This window comes from Cervus elaphus, chromosome 16 (genome assembly GCF_910594005.1).
Source record: "Cervus elaphus chromosome 16, mCerEla1.1, whole genome shotgun sequence".
NCBI classification, from domain to species: domain Eukaryota; kingdom Metazoa; phylum Chordata; class Mammalia; order Artiodactyla; family Cervidae; genus Cervus; species Cervus elaphus.
In genome coordinates, this window is record NC_057830.1 from 45,422,521 (window position 1) to 45,429,388 (window position 6,868).

Here is a 6,868-nt window from a genome sequence, read left to right on the forward strand (position 1 = left end):
TGATACAGGGCTTCCTAGCATCTCCTCAACAAAGCTGATCAAGTCTCCCCTTTGTTTCCTTCTCCACTAGTGAATGGACTTCAGATGTAGGGGTCCTGCCTTGCAGGGTAAGCCCCTCTTCTTGGTCACCCACCCCTGGGCTTCTTTCTCCTACTGAGAATGTGGTGCTAACACACATCTGTACTCCCAGAGTCCTGACAGGATGCACTTTGGCAGTTTTAGCTTCATCAAAACCAGTTTAAAATGTTCAGTGATCAGAAGAACACCCAGGGAGAAAGAGGGTTGCAATATAGTTACCTGCAGGGTTGAAGATTATTCTCAACGAAAAGCCTGGGCCAAATTGCTCAGAAAATTTAGGAAGAGGGAGTGGAGTAGAGGAGGGTGGGGGAGGCAGTCACACTGCTGTCTGAGCATCATTCACTGCTTCCAGGGATGTGGTACCTCCCCTTTTCTTTACATCCTTCACCCTTGCCTTTCTGTAGAGTGAGGAACACACCAATCTGGAATGATTGGTGGAGGGAGGCAGCTATTGCATCTCTGCCAAAGAAAAACAAGGATGATAATAACAAAAGCCCAATTTTAATTTCCTAGCAATTCTCTCTTCCACGATTTTGAGTGAGAGCAGACAGGACGCTGTAGATTGATCTAAAGCTGGCCTTGCTTCTAGGTAGGCATGGGAAACCTGCCCCCCTCCCCAACCAAGGTCTGTATTTAGGAATTTCTTCTAAAAATATATTTCTCGTGTCTTCAGAATGAGACTAGGAACCCACAGGGTCTAAGGGATGGGTCAGGTTTCCCAGAGTCACTTGGAAACCACAAAGCTGGACTCAGGCTCCCAGGCTCTGTTTGAAGCCACTTTGTTATCTTCCTGGAGGCGAAGTCCAATACTCAGATCAGTACTCAGGCAGGAGGCTGCAAGAGTACCTTCTATGTTGGCTGTAAGACAGTCACTAGAGACCTAACGGCAACAATGCTTCTCACACAATCATGTGCATTATATAGAGTTGCCCTTTTGAGAAATGCACATCATTTTAGACACCAAGTCCGTCCCTGACCACCTCCAAACTTCTCTTTTAAAATATGTGGCCAAACACAAGACACAGAAGCAACCTAAATGTCCATCGAAAAATGAATGGATGAAGCTGTGGTATGCATATGCAATGGAATATTACTCAGCTTCCAAAAATAATGAAATAAAGCCATTTGCAGCAATATAGATGGGCCTAGTGATTATCATACTAAGTCAGACAGACAAAAAGAAATCTCATATGGTATCACTTAAATGTAGAGTCTGAAATACAATACAGGAACTTCCCTGGCGGTCCAGTGATTGAGAATCCACCTTGAAATGCGGTGACACAGGTTTGATCCCTAGCCAGGGAACTAAAATCCCACATGCCATGCAACAACTGAATTCATGTGCCACAACTACTGAGTCTGAGCTCTCCAGAGCCCAAGCGCTACAACTCGGGTGCACCATAACACAAGATCCTGCGTGGTGCAATGAAGCTCCCATGTGCTGCAACTAAGACCCAAGGCAGCCAAATAAATACATAAATATACATTTTTAAATAATAAAAATTACAATACAAATCAACATACGTGTGAAACAAAAACAGACTCACAGACATAAAGAACAGATTTGTTATTGCCAAGGAGCAGGGAGGGGAGGGAAAGAAAGGGAGTTTGGGATTAGCAGAGGCAAACTATTATATATAGACTATATGAACAACAAGGTCATACTGTATAGCACAAGGAACCATATTAAATATTCTATGACAAACCATAGTGGAAAAGAACACGAAAAAATATGTATATATATATATATATATATATATATATGTTTAATGTATGTTAGTCTCTCAGTCTTGTCCAATTCTTTGTGACCTCATGGACTGTATCCTGCCAGGCTCCTCTGTCCTTGGAATTTTCCAGGCAAGAGAACTGGGATGGCTCTCCAGTTCCTTCTTCAGGGGATCTTCCTGACCCAGGGAATGCATCTCCTGCATTGGCAGTCAGATTCTTTACCACTGAGCTACCTGGTGTGTATCTTAACAACAATTGAAAAGAACGAAAAAAGAAAACAAAACAAACCAAATGTACAGATTTAATAAATATCTACTTTGGAGTGTTAAAAGGAAACAGATAAACACAAAATATATGTGTCTGCTCCAGGCCCTGAAAATACAGGCAAAATATATGCCCCATGTCTTCTAGATCGGTACCATGTACATAGATGTACCATGTCTTCTAGACCTATTCTAGACACTTCTGCCACTCTACAAACATTAGATTGATTCTCCACACTGCTTACAATGTGCTCTTGTTATAATGAATAGCACAAATAAAATACACCCAACTTAACGTCAAAGTACTTGATTCAGTACACAAGAACGTCCTTAAAAAATCACATGTCCATGTGAGCAATTAAATAGGGATACATTTCTTCTGACAAAGAATTTTAACCAGAAACTGGTAATAGTGGTGTCCTGCCCAGAACCAAACGAGGAGGACAGGGCACAGAATTTTGGATCCTGATTTTCCCCAGGGTACGAATACCGGAAAATCATTCCCTTGCTGGACCAAGGCCTGTTCAGTCACCTCCTAAACAGGTGTGTAAACTGTTCTCCTTTCTCCTAGTCTGGCTCACCTCTCCTGTCACCTGCATGACCACCATCCTCCCTCTCGATTCCACCATCCACTATCCACATGGCGGCCAGGGTGGTCCTTAGAACACAAACACGCCACCACCGGCCCCACATGCTTAGAAATCTCCTTTAGTGTTACCCTCAACCTGCTCACTAAGTTCCAGCCACAGTGGTCTTTGGGAATGCCCAGGTCCCTGGGCATCCCACCCTCTTTCAAGACTCAGGGCCTTTGCACATGCTGTTTCCTACAACTAGAATGCTCTCTGACCACAGTTACTTCCCCGCTAAAACCCGCTTCTTCAGGCTCCAGCTGAAGAGTCTCTTTCTCGGAGAGGAATTTCCCGGATTTCTCCATCTACCAATATTTTGAGTGCATGACACTCTCTCCAAGTGTGGTGTTTTCCTTCACGGCAGGGACTCTGACCCGCTTTACCTGCGTTTAACACCTGCCTTCTGCATGACACTGTTGGGGGCCACGGGGGCAAACCTCTTGATTCTGCTGTTTACAACTGAAACACCAGAGCCCTTTATCAGCTCATAACTGCTGAGTGCATATCTGCTGCACGAACAAATGAAGGACTTGGGAACCTGAGTGCAGGACTTTCCATCTCCCTTACATTTACTGCAGACCTCTTGCACATCAGTTCCTCGTTCATCAGCATCTATCCCTAAACAGTCACTGCAAAGTGTTCCTACTGTTCTGTGTCCTCCACACACCCTAACAGCACGCTACTGATTTCTGTGCTCAACTAACTGATGAAAACACTACCGAACAAGGCCAGGGACGAAATCTCAAGTTGCAGACCTACTTCTCTCCAGGATGAGCTCTCAATAACTCATTTTTCCTCCAGCAGTCAGTAGTCTTGTGTCTTATTCTTCACCCAATCACAGGTCCTCTGAAGTCTGTCGTTCAGCTCAAATTCTCCTCTGTGCCCACTCCCATGCTTGGCTCTAAACAGTCCGAAACTCCAGCGCCCTCTAGCCTACCAAGCTGTAGTGTTCTGCAGCACGAGTTCCCAGCCCACTTCACTCAAGCTTTCGGAAGTCACTGCTACTCCTGCTAAATTTGCAAACTGCCTGTTCTCCCTTTAAACCCACTAAGGCCTCACCTGATGAAAACAAGCAGCGGAAACAATACACTTCACTCGTCAGCTCTCTCACTTGCTCTAGTGTCATCTCTCTTGGATCCACCCTAATTCCGTTCAAGTCATACCAGTCAAACAAGAAGTATTTATTGAACCCCTACCATGTGCCAAGCACTATTTGGTCCCTAGAGACATAACAATCATTAACACAAATCCTTCTACTTCTGTATAGCTAGGGTATGATCAAGCTCACAGAGAATTAAAAAAAAAGAAAACATATCCAAAAACTAATGTTAGGATGATCTGACATCAATATTATATTTCTTACACTGTTTTAGAATATCAACTTACCAACTTACACATCAGGTAGGTTTTGCTCGTATAAAACCTTCATCTCCTCCAGAACTTGCCTCCGTCCATCCTCCTGGAACATATCAAATTACACTCCCTAATTCCCCCACCAAGTTTGTGGCAATCCTCTATGCTTATGTACCTTATGAAAAACCAACAGTCCTTCCACACCTACTAACATGGCTACAATGACAAGTGTTGCAGAGGATGGGGAGAAACTGGAACCCTTGTCCAATGCAGGTAGGAATATAAAATGGTACAGCCCTGTAGAAAAAAGTCTTGTGGGTCCACAAAAAGTCAAATTTTGAATTCCCACATTATCCAGCAATTCCTCTTCTAGGTATACACTCAAGAGAACTGAACACCTATGTTCATACAAAGTATGTCTATTCAACGGAATATTGCTCAGTCAAAAAAAAAAAAAAAACAAAAACAGTGCTGATACATACAACAACATGAACTTTGAAAACACTGCTTAGTAAAATAAGCCAGACACAAAAGGACAAATATTGTATGATGCAACTTATCTGAAATGTCTACAATAGGCAAACTCATAGAAACAAAGTAGATTAGAGCCTACCAGGCTGAGGGGGTAGAAGAGTGGGTAGTTACTGCTTAAAAGCTATAGAGTTCATTTGGGGTTATGAAAAAGCTTTGGAAATAGAGGTGGTGGTTGCACAACAATGTGAATATAATTAATGCCACTGAAAGTGGACACAGAAGAATGGTTAGAAATGGCAACATTTAAGTTTTGCATTGTTTACCACAATTAAAAACAATAAAAAGGAATGACTTACTAACAAAATACACAATCAACACAGTCATTGAGGATAATCTTAAAGACACTGTACTGAGAAGTCAGACAGAAAGGAGTACACACTGTATGCTTCTAACTGGCCCTGTACAGAAAAGTTTGCAATTGCTGGCATGCTGACTCCAGAAATACAGTAAAAAAGACAAATAAAATCTGTAGGGGAAAGAAAATCCTTGGCTGCCTCAGGCTGCAGGTGGGAGGTAGCCAGTGCCACAAAAGAGAAAAGGGAATCCTTGGGATGGCAGACATCTTGGTTGGGTTGCTGGTTACAAGGATTGTATACACTTGTCAAAACTCTATTAAAATGTGTACTGTGTTGTACATAAATTATACCTCAATAAAACCAATGACAAAAAGCCAATAGTCTACAGACGTAATAACACATGACAAAAGCAGGTAAAATACTTATTTATTGGAAAAGGATCTTAAAAGGTTACTACCCCCCCCCCAAAAAAAAAAAAAAAAAAACCCACACACTGCTAAGATAGAAAACAGAAAGGTCAAAGGAGTTTTTCTGCTATCTACTTTGGCAAATTTCTAAAACAACTTCCCTTGGAAGGATAAAAACATGAGAATTATAAAATTCATAAATGCTACACAATGTCTGTCAACAAGCAACACCTACACCTGAAACACTGTAAATAAACTATATTTCAATTAAAAATTTTACCAAAAAAAAAAAAAAAAAACAATAATGCGATAACAATGACAACCAAAAGAAAAAAAACTCAAAACAACGATCAGCAACCCATTTACTGTTAGAGCCAAAATAAATGCATTAGCAAAAAAAAAAAAAAAAAATGCTTTAGCACTACGGGTATAACTATAAAATTACACTATTTAATGCAGCTTCGATGTAAGAAATGATTTCTAATGAAAAATGAAAGCTTGACTTCTACCTACTCTTTCATCAACTGGTTAAAAAGATATGGAAAAGTCTGCTTTACTAGAATTCAATTAAATAGTCCTTTTATCACAAATATTATTTTAAGGGACAGCTGAAACTCTTGCACGATTAGATCAGCAGGTATACAAAAGACAAGTATGAAATAAACTTGCAAAGATACAACTGAGTTTCCAGATCTAAATTTTTATTTATTTTTTTTAAGACTTAAATTGTTAACATTCACACTGGGAATTGCATCATTTTGTGCTCCCACCTCCAGCTGTAAGCCCCTGGGAACTCAAGATAATTTTCCTAAAGACTCAAACGGTTATCAGTTCTGCCGATACAAAGGGCATCATTCCAATCTGCCAAACATAGCACCTAACCATGAGGGATTCTGGAATGAAAAAGGCAGAGTCCCTGCTCTAAACCAGCTACCATCTGCCACGGAGGAATGATTCTCGAAAGCATGTGTGGGTCCAGGGTGTGAGGGGTCAATCAGATCAAGACCAATTCTTAGTCTAACCCAGCTCAGCTGTCCCAGTGGCCAGCCCCCAAAGGCAGCCAGGACTGCAAGAAAAGGTGCACTGACGCCCTCTAAGACCCAGAAAAGCCAGTGATTTTACATTTGTAAGTTCACCCCTGATTCCCCCCCTCCACCCTGCCACTTCCCCAAGTGGGAAACCAACACTTCAAGTCTGAGCGAAACAGACAGTTGGACTCACAGGCTGAAAAGCCAGCACCTGTGGGCAGTGTCTGCACCTTTGCGCTCCTTTCTCCCCATGTGATCTAGTATTCCCACCCTAGTGGGGACTTACTGGAAAGCCTCCACCCCTCTCAAACATCTGGCTTAAACCTCAACATTCAAAAACTAAGATCATGGTATCCGGTCCCATCACTTCACGGCAAATAGATGGGGAAAAAATGAAAACAGTGGCAGAATTTATTTTCTTGGGATCCTAAATCATTGCGGGTGGTGACAGCAGCGATGAAATTTAAAGACCCTGGCTCCTTGGAAGAAAAGCTATGACAAGCCTAGAGAGCGCTTTAAAAAGCAGAGATACCACTTTGCAGACAAAAGTCC

The 6,868-nt window shown here is 41.9% G+C and overlaps 1 long non-coding RNA gene across 1 annotated transcript; it reads right to left on the minus strand.

Annotated features, from left to right (window-relative positions):
- Positions 1–794: 794 nt before the first annotated feature.
- On the minus strand, positions 795–4,793 carry LOC122710267. The gene is made up of 3 exons (XR_006345870.1): positions 4,697–4,793; positions 2,856–2,867; positions 795–805 (listed from the first exon to the last, which is right to left on the minus strand). It is a non-coding gene; the product is annotated as an uncharacterized LOC122710267 (long non-coding RNA).
- Positions 4,794–6,868: the final 2,075 nt, after the last annotated feature.